This window comes from Chenopodium quinoa, unplaced genomic scaffold, assembly GCF_001683475.1.
Source record: "Chenopodium quinoa cultivar QQ74 unplaced genomic scaffold, ASM168347v1, whole genome shotgun sequence".
In the NCBI taxonomy this organism is placed as follows: domain Eukaryota; kingdom Viridiplantae; phylum Streptophyta; class Magnoliopsida; order Caryophyllales; family Amaranthaceae; genus Chenopodium; species Chenopodium quinoa.
In genome coordinates, this window is record NW_018743292.1 from 3,725,408 (window position 1) to 3,737,452 (window position 12,045).

Consider the following 12,045-nt stretch of genomic DNA (forward strand, 5'->3'; position numbering starts at 1 on the left):
TCTTTCAGCTTCCTGTCCATTTTCACATTATCAGTCAAACTTGGAAGTCTCAAACGAGAAACATTGGTCCCTCATAAAAAAAGAGAGAATTATGCACTTATTCGGATGCTTCCGAACAAACCAAACACGGAGTAACACATTAATGGGAGTATGACATTATGGACATAAATTTTGCCACGGCGGCTGTCACATATCTTTCTCTCATCTCATAATCCAAACTCCTACGGACTACGGCTGTCTTGTGTCTTCTAGTCCCAAATAATCAATAAGTTTAGTGTGTGGTTACAAATTGCATTTCACTTGAAGAGGTGAGAAACAGAAATTACTTATTATTATAATTAACCATCATCATTCTTAGAAAAATTATACAAGTAAATTACAAACCTAAGTCAGATAATTGCAAATAATTTACCGTTATTCAAAACAAAAAAGAAGTTTAGATGAATAGAAATTATGAAATCCCTAATTTAGATAATGCAGAATACTCAGTGAGTGAGTTGATTATTGAAAAATTAGGGTTCAAAAATAGTAATTCTAAATCATAATCAACAAGTTTTATCGACAATCAATTAACGAGCATTATCGACAATTGGATATAGCCGAAAGACGACTGGCCTGAGTTTCTCTAGTTGCGCCATGACTTCATTAGTTCCGCAAAAATGGTGAAAGCTTTTATTCATGTATATTAAAATTGTTATACAATTATACTTGGTACGGAGTACAAAGTAGGAATGAGACAAAGGCCCAATTTGTTCTAAATTAGCAAGGGCCCAGTCCAATTCGTTCATAACTAGATTACGGTCGAGCCCGGTAACGACTAACGAGGACCGAGCCAGCAACAAAGATTTACAAGAGATAATAATAAACAATTAAACGTGGACAATACACTAGAGGTGTCAATTGAAGTGTGCGGGGCGAATTTGGTGAAGTTAGTTATCCGAGTTGAGTCGATTTTAAATTTGAGTTATGCTAAATTAGTGTGTTTATACAAATTGAAATCTGAATTTGATTGTTTTTTTTGGATCGGGTCTTTTTAACACCTCTACATAGCATAGCCACACTTATAATGTCCGTGAAGGCGGTCACTTATTTAGCATGGAGGACATTCGTAACTTAAAGGCAATAACTTCTGCAGAAGAATGGGGTAGAGTTGAGAAAATATGCAAGTTTTTGAATTTTTCCATGATGTCACACTTGCCTTTTTCGGGACCAAATATCCAACTTTCAATCTCTACTTTCATAGAGTCTTGCAGGATAGGTTGTTGTTACAAAATGAAATGAAAAGTTCAGATCTTTTTATGCAAAGAATGGCTTGTAAGATGTATGAGAAATTTGAAAAATATTGGTCAGAATTCACTAGGCGAAAAACCCCAATCCCCACCGGTTTTGAACCGTTCTTGATTTGGGGGGTGCTAAATCCCCAAAGATTTCCCACCGGTTTAAAACCGGTGGCAAAAACCACTTTTCTCATCGGTTTTGGAGTGAACCGGTGGCAAAAACATGTTATTTAACTTATAGCTGGAGGACTTTTCCCACCGGTTTTCACACTGACCCGGTGGCAAAAGTGCCCCAAAAAATTAATTTTTTTTTTTTTTTTTTTTTGCATTTTTTTCACTTAAATTGTACCAAATACTTATATATAATCATAATATACATAAAACACATATATTTGCCTCAATAACTTGTAATATTACACTTTAAAAAACTAAAAAAAAAAATGGACATATAAACACTAACATATATATTTTTGGACATATAAACACTAACATATGCTGTCTGACAGTATACAAAAACTAGTAGAACTCAGGACTTCAAGGGCGGCAAGAATGCAAAACTGATGCAGAGCAGAGCACAGTGACATTGGTGGCAATGGTGTTTGTCTTTGTAGTATCAAATGCCATTTCCCCACCCAAGCTGGTGTCCTCATTGCCGATGGCAGCATTGATGTCCATTATAGGGGAAGGATTCAAGCTAACTCTAGAGTTAACTGCAACATGATAATTCCGTTAGTGCACATCTAACTGTATCAATACAAATAAACATCAGACATAAATCAAAAGAATCTAAAAATTCTCTATTTTTATAAGTTGAGCCATTAGCTACCAAATCTTGTAAATATCTGAAACTCATTTCTAACTCTTGTAGATACGGGCTGGTTTGTGACTTGTGAGTGCTCAATGTTAACTATTACATGCCTCTAGACTCAACAATCCTGAATATCAGACATTGATGCTAGTAGTATATTAGAGCTGAAATGTGAGCCTTAATAGGAACACCCATCAACACTAGAGCTGAGCATACATGCTAGACAAAATAGTGGTCACAGGATCCTACTACTTGTAATGCCAACAATTTAAAGCAAGAAAAGAGATCCTGGGGTGTGTTAGAAAAAGGTGAATCTGCACACCATCCTGAAAGAATCATCCTGAAAGAATCAAGTACCTGTCCTTTAAAAGTGTTGGCTCTTGGGATTATTTTACTGGTTTTGATGCTAAGTTGAAGACAGCAGTAATATTGAACTGGAAGAAAAGCTCGCAATCAAAGCTATATATTACATGATATACTGAGTCAATATAGCAGTTATGTCTTCATAATGATACCGCAAATTTCATGGTAAATGCTATAACTTTTGATGTTATTGTGAATAAAATTTTGTTGAAATTTTCAGTTCTGCATTATTAATAAACTCTCTAACTAATTGCTTAAGAAATGAAAAGAAAAAAAAACTCATGCATCTTAACTGATCCTTTTTAAAAGCGCAGTATTCAGATCTATGCGATTACTCTGATATATTAGTAATCCTATAGAACACTTACACTTAATTCCTAGTTCTTGTTCTTGAGGATGAGCTTATAACACTTGATTCAACTTTTGTGCACAATACAACTTAACTTCTATTCAGAGTTTTGCAACAAAATTGGCCGGACTATGACTAATGCCAAAATGATCCAGGGATAACTAAATCTGGAAAAATAAATGATATAATTAGCCATAAACACATGGAACTCCAATATCAAATCCTTTAATCAAAAGGAAGCATCAAGTCCCAACTCCCAAGCCCTTAAATCCCAAGGACATCACAAGCAAAATAAAATGTCAAAGTTGTTGGGAAGTGATAACAATGTACATACCCTAGCTTTCATTGACTGATCCAACAAAATGTTGGAAGATTTAATGTCACGATGTATCACAGGAGGAACTGCCTGAAAGCAAAAGGAAGAAATCAGATTGAAAACAGCAAAAAAAAAAAAGTAGGTATTCGCTTATCTAAACCCCACTCAATAGATAGAATAAATAAATTACCCCGTCATGAAGATACTCCAAGCCTCTTGCGACATCCAATGCTATATGAACCCTTCGTTCCCAGCTCAATGGTTCCATCTTTTCATCCGGAGAAAGAAAATGAATATCATGAACCCTGTATATTATGGGTTAGCTTATGACAATGTAAGAAAGAAAGTGTGGATCTTATTTGCACAGTATTATTCTAATCTATATAAACACTGTGCAACATGTGTTTTAAGAAATTCCATCAGAAATATTAAGGGAGCATAACACCAAATTGAGTATATACTGATAACTTTTATTTTGTATAATTTTAGAGTGATTTTGAGACTTATAATTGTGAGAAATCAATGCCTTAGTTCACTAATTACTCTATTTTTATGCATTTTTTGTGTATCATATGCTTCACGGGTTTGCTAGTGTTTTGGTGCATATTTAGGTATAAATATGGCACTTTGAAGCTTTTGAACAAAGAAGAAAAGAATTTTGAGACAAGAAGAGGAAATAAGGGAGCTATGGAAGAATGAAATAAACAAGGAAAAGTGTCCAAGAGTGAAATAAGAGCATTTGGAAGGGTTTTGGAAGGATTTTTTCCTTAAGGTCAAGTTCAAATGACTATAACTTTTTTTCTACTCAAGTTTTTGAAGTTATTCAAATTGGATATTAAAGTTCATCTCAAGAGCTTTCCAACGACTACTTACATGCCTTATTCCAATGAGCAATGAAGAAATTATGACCTTCCGAAACGAAGCTGTTTTGCCAGAAAAAGTTGCACGTCCGTGCCGATAAATGCACGTCCGTGCCGATTGATGCACGTCCGTGCAAGATCAGGCAGTAGCTACTGTTCTCATTTCAACAGGTCTGCACGTCCGTGCAACCTTTGGCACGTCAGTGCCGACCCGTAGACGGGCCGATTCTTGGTTTCTCCGTCCTTTTACTTGGGGGTTATATAATATCCCTTTAGCTTCATTTGTAGGGGGGGGGATCTTCTTAGTTTAGTTTTAGCTTAGGTTAGGGTTTTTAGAGAGAGAAACTCTCATTTTCTAGAGAGAGAAAGTGAGAAAAGCTTGTTGAAAGCTTGGAATATGAAGAATCACTAGTAGAAAAAAAGAATTAGGCAACCCCTCTATGGCAACGGTTCATGAAAACCGTTGCCAACTTGCTGTGAGCGCCATTTAAAAAAAAAAAAATTTGGTTACATTTGGCAACGATTAACCGTTGCCAATTGATAAAATTTGAAAAAAAAAATTAAAAGGGGTAGATTTGGCAACGGTTAACCGTTGCCAATTTAAAAAAAATAATCGGGTTTTTGAATACAAACAGCTATACTGTGCAAACGTTCTTCTTTCACCTCCAAAAACGTGCGCCTTCCCTCTCCCCAAACCATTCCACCATTGAATTGAAGCTTCCATTGAAGGGGTTTGTTCTTCTGCCTCCCTCACGCACGCACTCCTCTGTTTTTGCTTTCACCTCCAAAAACACACGCACTCACGTTTTTGCTTTTTCCTCCCTCACGCACGCACTCAGCTCTTCTCTTCTGCCTCCCTCCATATATTCTTGCATTATTGAAGTATGTAGCAGCTCCTCCATTGTTATAGCGCTCCTCATTGCTAGGTAAGTCGTAATAGCGCTCCTCCATTGTTATGGTTTTTGAAGAATTGGTCTTTAAATTAGTTAATATTGACAAGTTTCTTGTAATTGCTAGGGTTTGTCAATAATTGCTAGGGTTTGTCAATAATACGCGCAAGGCTCAGCTCCCCCTCCATTGAACGCATAAGGCTCCCCCTCCACAAATGTAAGGCCTTTTTTAGTTGTTATTGTATTTAGTACAAGCTACATTTACCTATATTTCTAAATTGTTATGAGAACTTTATTTATCATCACTAATAAAGTTGAGAATTTTATTTTGTTTATAGGATAATTTAGTCCTTTTTATTTAAGAGAACAAAGTTGAGAGTTTAGGGTTTAGGGTTTAGGGTTTAAGGTTGAGAGTTTAGGGTTTAGGGTTTAGGGTTTAGGGTTTAGAGTTTAGGGTTTAGGGTTTAGGGTTTAGGGTTTAGGGTTTAGGGTTTAGGGTTTAGGGTTTGAATATACTTTTCTTTATGAGTTGATTCTCACTATATATATGCGTGTTTCAGGCTAAGAAATGGGTGTCAAGGGCTTCTAGGGTAAGATCATCAGTTTGGAGAGTGGGCGGAAAACATCCTGGTATCTTACTCTGACTGTCCTTGTTCTTGCTCACTAATATCATTCTTATCTTTTCCCTTAATCTGGTTTTCTATTTGTGTTCTATATAGGTTACACTGAAAAAGATTATCAGGAATTTTTGGGCGAAGCATAGACCTTGGCATTGACCTTCTATTTGAGAGTGTTGAGCCTTTATAGGTACTCAGGCATATATATATAACTTTATGTGCTTTAAATAAGTTCTTGGTTGCACAATTTTGTGGAGATGGTGTGTGATATAACTTTAGTGCATCTTCTATCATGATGTGTGATTAATCCATTGGTTTTTAATTGATTGCATGTATCATCATATGCCTACATACCCGTTCAAGGCTTTCTCATTAGGAGAAAGTCTTGAATAGTCCCCGGTTGGGACTGTTCTTGAACGTTTACTCTCACTTAGGTGGTGAATGTATGTCAGTTTTTTCGATTTTAAGGAACATCTTGGCTTAGCATTTCCTGGATCACCATGTTCTCTGGGTACATATGTGGGTAAGTAATTACCTACGTCGTGTACTTGGAGAACTGGGGGGAAATGTTGCCGGATTTTCCTTAAAATTGGAAATCTGATATACATTCACTAGTGAGAGTAAACGTTCAAGGATGGGTTAGGTTAGAGTGATAAGGACCCTTTGGAAGCATATATGCATTTTTGTATCTATATGAATGTTATATGCATGTTGTGTGTTTGAATTTGATTTGTATATATAATAGATGTAGAAATTATACATTATTCGTAATATGTTGCCATGTTTAGAGACAATTTACTTAATGGAGAGGGATCGTGGATGGATGTATGGTAGACGTGATACATTGGAATGCTTTAATGGGGTTCAAGAGTTCTGCGAGACGGCTTCATCTTATCAGCGCAGAATGGGTTTCGAGGGCCTCTATTGTCCTTGTGTTGATTGTAATAATGTGAAGGTGGTCAATAGTGTTGATATCATTAGAGATCATGTAGTTTGTCGTGGGTTTAGGGTTAAATATCATGTGTGGATTTGGCATGGTGAAGAAGGAGAGTACAGTGGGGATGTTATTGGGTATGATGTGCATGATGATAGAAGTAATGATATCCGTGTGGACGAGGAATACAAGAATGATGAACATATTGATGATGGTGGTGCTGAGGAGGGATTTGAGGATGATCATGTGGATGAGGTTGAGGATGAAGGTGTGGATGAGATGATGCGTGGTTTTGAAGGTGACGTGTTTGAGTCATTATCGGAGGCTTCTAAAAAGCCTTTGTATCCTGGTTGCAAAAAATACTCCAAACTATCAGCCGTGCTAACTCTTTTTAACATTAAGTCGAAGCATGGGTGGACGGACAGTAGTTTTACTTCCTTGTTGAGCGTGTTAAGTGAGATGTTGCCCGATGGGAATGAAATTCCTAAGTCTTACTATTACGCTAAGAAGCTCATGTGTCCATTTGGTTTGGAGTATAAGAAGATACATGCATGTCCTAATGATTGTATTCTTTACCGAAATGAATATGAAAAATTGGAGGAGTGTCCAAGATGCAAGAAGTCGCGCTACAAGCGCAAGAGTTGCAATGTTGGTACGAAGGGACCTCCTGCTAAGGTGTTGTGGTATCTTCCCATAATTCCAAGGTTTAAGCGTCTGTTCTCTTTACCAAAAGACGCTAAAAACTTGAGGTGGCATGCAGAGGGAAGAAAGAAAAACAGAATGCTGAAGCACCCAGCCGACTCCCCGCAATGGAAGAACCTTGATATGAAGTTTGGGGAATTTGGTGATGAAGTCAGAAATTTAAGGCTTGGTTTGTGCACGGACGGGATGAATCCATTTGGCACTCTTAGTACCCAGCACAGCACATGGTCGGTACTTTTAGTGATCTACAATTTGCCTCCTTGGTTGTGCATGAAACGGAAATATGTAATGCTTTCACTCTTGATATCGGGGCCAAGGCAACCTGGAAACGACATTGATGTGTATCTTGCGCCATTGGTTGATGATTTGAGAAAGATGTGGGACGAAGGGGTTTCCGTGTTTGATGCTCATAAGAATGAGATGTTCACATTGCGTGCAGCTCTTATGTGGACCGTTAATGATTTTCCTGCATATGGAAACTTGTCTGGGTATAAGAATAAAGGGAAAAAGGCATGTCCCATTTGTATTGATGATACGCCAAGCAGACGCCTTGATCATTCTTTCAAACAGGTGTATTTGAGGACAAGAAGGTTGCTCAGGCGCGATCACCCGTACCGTCGGCAGAAAAAGGCTTTCGATGGGACGGTGGAGGAGGGGACTGCTCCTAGGCCACTGACTGGTGAGGAGGTTTACGCTCGGGTCAAGGGTGTACGAACAGTATTTGGGAAATCTGAAAAAGCGGCGGAATCAGTTACTCTCTTTAAAAAAGAATCAATCTTTTGGTTGCTCTCGTACTGGAAAGAACATGACGTTAGGTGTTTCGGGGTTTTCTGATGTCCTGCGGGAGAGTTACAATTCCGAGACTGGAACCGGACGCCTGTACCTGCAAAACAAACGAATGCTCCGGATGATTGGAGATCCGCCTCCGACGGTCAAGTTAGTACTTGATTAAGGAGTAATTAATGCGGAAATTAAAGTTATTGGGTCTCTCTAGGTGAGAGAGTTTAATGTGTGTAATCTGCGTCCTCTCCCTTAATGAGGATTAAGGGAGGTATTTATAACCTCGGGAAACGTGCCAATCTAGGTTTAGGTTAACCTTGGGCTGATTGGGCTTCTCACGGAAGTTGGGCCTAGGTGACCGGTTATCCCAGGTGTCATGGGAAGGACACGTGTCGTGTCGTAATTGGTCCATAGTGGACGGATCATTGCTTGACACGTGGCAGGCTCCTATTGGCCCATGTGACGGACACATGGCGGAACCTGATTGGTCCACTTGTCAGATGGTGATTGGTGGGGAAAAATCCCCTAATCATTTGCCCCTCACAGGTGGCACGTGACTGGTCACGTGTTACCTGTGACAGGTATCGCCCTGTAACAGGCGACGACCTGCTACAGGTGTCACTCGGCGACAGGCCGAGAGATTCTCCCGCCAAAATTTTGAATTCAGGAAGTGACCCTTCGCCTTCTCACTTCGCCTATATAAAGGAGTGTTGACTTCGGTCATTTTCACACTTGAAAACTTTGTGAGAGAACATTCGGACCCCTGAACTTGCTCTGACATATTGGACCCTTTCTGCCTACCGCCTGCTCTGACAAGCCGACTGCAAAGGATTTTCAGAACTTCATCAATCGTCACTCGTTCAGGTAACCGTCGGTTCTCTTACTCTTAATTTTCTCTTTACTTTATTCTTTTTTGAAATGGCACCACGGAAGCACATGACACGACCTAGGTTAGTGATCAGCCGGTCACCAGGGACGGCTGAATCTAGGACTAGGAGTGCCGCCTGCCCTTTTCTAGACCCATCTTTGCCCTTTATACAAAGTCCGACTGTATCTGTGTCTATGCAGAGCATGATGGCCAGAACAAAAAAGACTGCCAGGATCTCAAACTCAGACGGCTCCTCCCACAGGGTGCCGATTAGTGAAACATCTAACCAGGCGCCAGATGTGGAAGTGAAACAAAGCGGCTTGAAAGCCGGCAGTTCTGAGGGAGGAGTCAAAGTGACCCCTTCCCATTTTACAGTTGACAATTCTACATTCTCTCCTGCTCCTTTTAAAGGAGAGGAGGCGGGCCCCTCCGGGAGAGGGGATGAGTCGTCCTCTTCGGACTCGTCAGAGAACGATTCCGAGTCTAGCTCTTCTGGCCATGCTTCCCTGGACACAGAAGAGAAAAACAGTCGCCTACAAGAGGCGAGGCTTTCTCACGCAGTTGAGAAGGGGGACGATTGGGCGGAGCCATCCGCCTCTCACCGAGAGCAAAATACCCCCTACTACTGCACGGTACCTCGGGGCCGGATCACGGCCATGCAAGAGAAAGTGGAGAGCTTTATCGCAAACCACACAATGGGCCCCGACTTTTTAGTGTTCGTGCCGGATCCAGAAGACACAATCGTATGGCCGGCTGGTACCAGTTATGATGGCGCCTGCTTTGGCTGCTACGAGGCGGCCATCAAGGCTGGGCTGCGCTTCCCACTACATCCGGCTGTTCAGCGGATCTTGGATGGGTATGAGTTGGGGTTATGGCAGTTAGCCCCGAACTCCTGGGTCAATGTACTCGGCTATGTGGCCGGGTGCGAACTGCACAGGGTGGAGCCGAGCTTGGAGGCTTTCGCCCACATGAACTACCTCAGCCGGACCCCTAAGGCAGGCGGTACCGGCTGGTATCAATTGACGAGCCACAGGGGCTACCTCATGACGAGAGGTAAAGCAAACAAATGGAAGGACTGGCGGAGCACCTTCCTCATCATTGAGAGTTCAGACACAGAGCTGAACAAGTGCTTTAACAGGTGGAACAGGAATCCGCCCCTTCTTGCAGGCGGCCGCAGCATGCCGCCTGTTCCCCCCAAGGCTAAGAAAGAGATCCTAGATAAAGGACTCTTCAAAGTAGAGTCGAAGGTGAACTCTACTTCAGGGGTACGAGAGCAAGTACCCCTGCACTGCGTCCCGAGCTTCAAATGGCTCTACGACGAGTACTTTTTGGCCGCCTGTGGCCTCAGCAGTCGGTGCTCAAGAGGTAGCCGACCTGTCGAATACTCTGTTGCTCCGTGCATTTCTTGTTATGACTTTTATTAACTTTGCTATTTGTTTTTGCAGCGGACGCCATGAGCAAAATTACCGCCTCCAAGACTGCGGCGGCCATGTTGCGGGCCTCCATCATGCAACAGTCTTCAACCGACTCCCCCAACAAGGGGGCACCCTTGGTAGGCTTCGAACCTTTCACCCTCTTTTTGGAGTTGTATTTATGCATATACTGACTCTTTTCTTCTTTTTTTTTAGACGGGCGCTCCAAGAGCTTCTTCTTCCCAACAGCCGGACCCCAAGGCCCGGAGGACGACTGTTGCGAGCTCTCCTGGTTCTGCCAGGAAACATGCGGCGGCTGAGAAACAGCCGACCACTTCTTCTAAAACTCCAGCTGGGCCACCTAGAAGTATGAAATTATCCTTGTAAATTTTAGACTTGCTCCCTTCTTTACTAGGTCTAATCCGTTTGTTTATGCTTGATGCAGCCGGCCCTCAGGAGCCTGACTTGGTTGAGGTGGCCAAGTCTATGATCAAGGCCGTTCCTCCAGCTGAAAGGGAGGCGGTCAGGGGTGTCGGCACCCTTGACCTAGACGGGATTGCAGGGGTCCTTGCTGAGGTATACTTAGCATATTTTTTAGTATTTGAATTCCAGGACGCCTGTTTTCTTTTTTATTTGGAAACTGACGCCTGTTCCCCTTTTTACTTAGGCCCTGCTCCGAGTGAACGGCCTTCGCAAGCCGCTTGACCGGAAGAACAAAGAGGTAAAGGCTGCAAAAGCTATGGCCGCCTCTAACTGTGATAAGGCAATGTTTCAAATTGCCCAAAATGAAGTTCTGACCATTGATATTCTTTATTATCAGGCGCAGGCTACCGCCGCTATCCGGGCTCAGTTAGAGGCGGCCTAGAAGAGGAATAGCGAGCTGGAGGCGACCATCAACAACCTCAAGGCCGAGCTGAGACCTCTTCGCCAAAAGATGTCCTCATACGAAACCTTGGAGAAATCCTTGGCGAGCGTAAAGGTACGCCTGGTGACCCAGGAGAAGAGTCTTACTCAGGAGCTCTCGAAAAAGGCCGAGCAAGAAAAGAAAGAGCTGGTCCGGGAGATGATGGAAGACTCTGCTCAAATCCAGCGCATGACTTGGGGCCGCCTCTTCCCCAATGCCGACTTTGCCTCATGGGAAAAAACGTACCGCCAGTGTTCTGATAGATATAATCAAGAGATCCTGGCGGCTGCTGAGGAAGAGGCGTTGGAGGAGGAGGAGGAGCCGGTAGTGGCGCTTGTGCCGCTTGGGGGGAAGATCTTCAATATTAGCAGCTTTTCGGGGTTTTCTGATGTCCTGCGGGAGAGTTACAATTCCGAGACTGGAACCGGACGCCTGTACCTGCAAAACAAACAAATGCTCCGGATGATTGGAGATCCGCCTCCGACGGTCAAGTTAGTACTTGATTAAGGAGTAATTAATGCGGAAATTAAAGTGATTGGGTCTCTCTAGGTGAGAGAGTTTAATGTGTGTAATCTGCGTCCTCTCCCTTAATGAGGATTAAGGGAGGTATTTATAACCTTGGGAAACGTGCCAATCTAGGTTTAGGTTAACCTTGGGCTGATTGGGCTTCTCACGGAAGTTGGGCCTAGGTGACCGGTTATCCCAGGTGTCATGGGAAGGACACGTGTCGTGTCGTAATTGGTCCATAGTGGACGGATCATTGCTTGACACGTGGCAGGCTCCTATTGGCCCATGTGACGGACACATGGCGGAACCTGATTGGTCCACTTGTCAGATGGTGATTGGTGGGGAAAAATCCCCTAATCATTAGGCACTGTCTTGATGTAATGCATATAGAGAAGAATGTGTGTGACGCTCTTGTGGGAACGCTGATGAATATTCAAAACAAGACAAAGGACGGAAAG

The 12,045-nt window shown here is 42.2% G+C and overlaps 1 long non-coding RNA gene across 1 annotated transcript; it reads right to left on the minus strand.

Annotated features, from left to right (window-relative positions):
• Positions 1–1,961: 1,961 nt before the first annotated feature.
• Positions 1,962–3,389, minus strand: LOC110736013. The gene is made up of 3 exons (XR_002514184.1): positions 3,304–3,389; positions 3,132–3,203; positions 1,962–1,987 (listed from the first exon to the last, which is right to left on the minus strand). It is a non-coding gene; the product is annotated as an uncharacterized LOC110736013 (long non-coding RNA).
• Between the last annotated feature and the right edge of the window lie 8,656 nt (positions 3,390–12,045).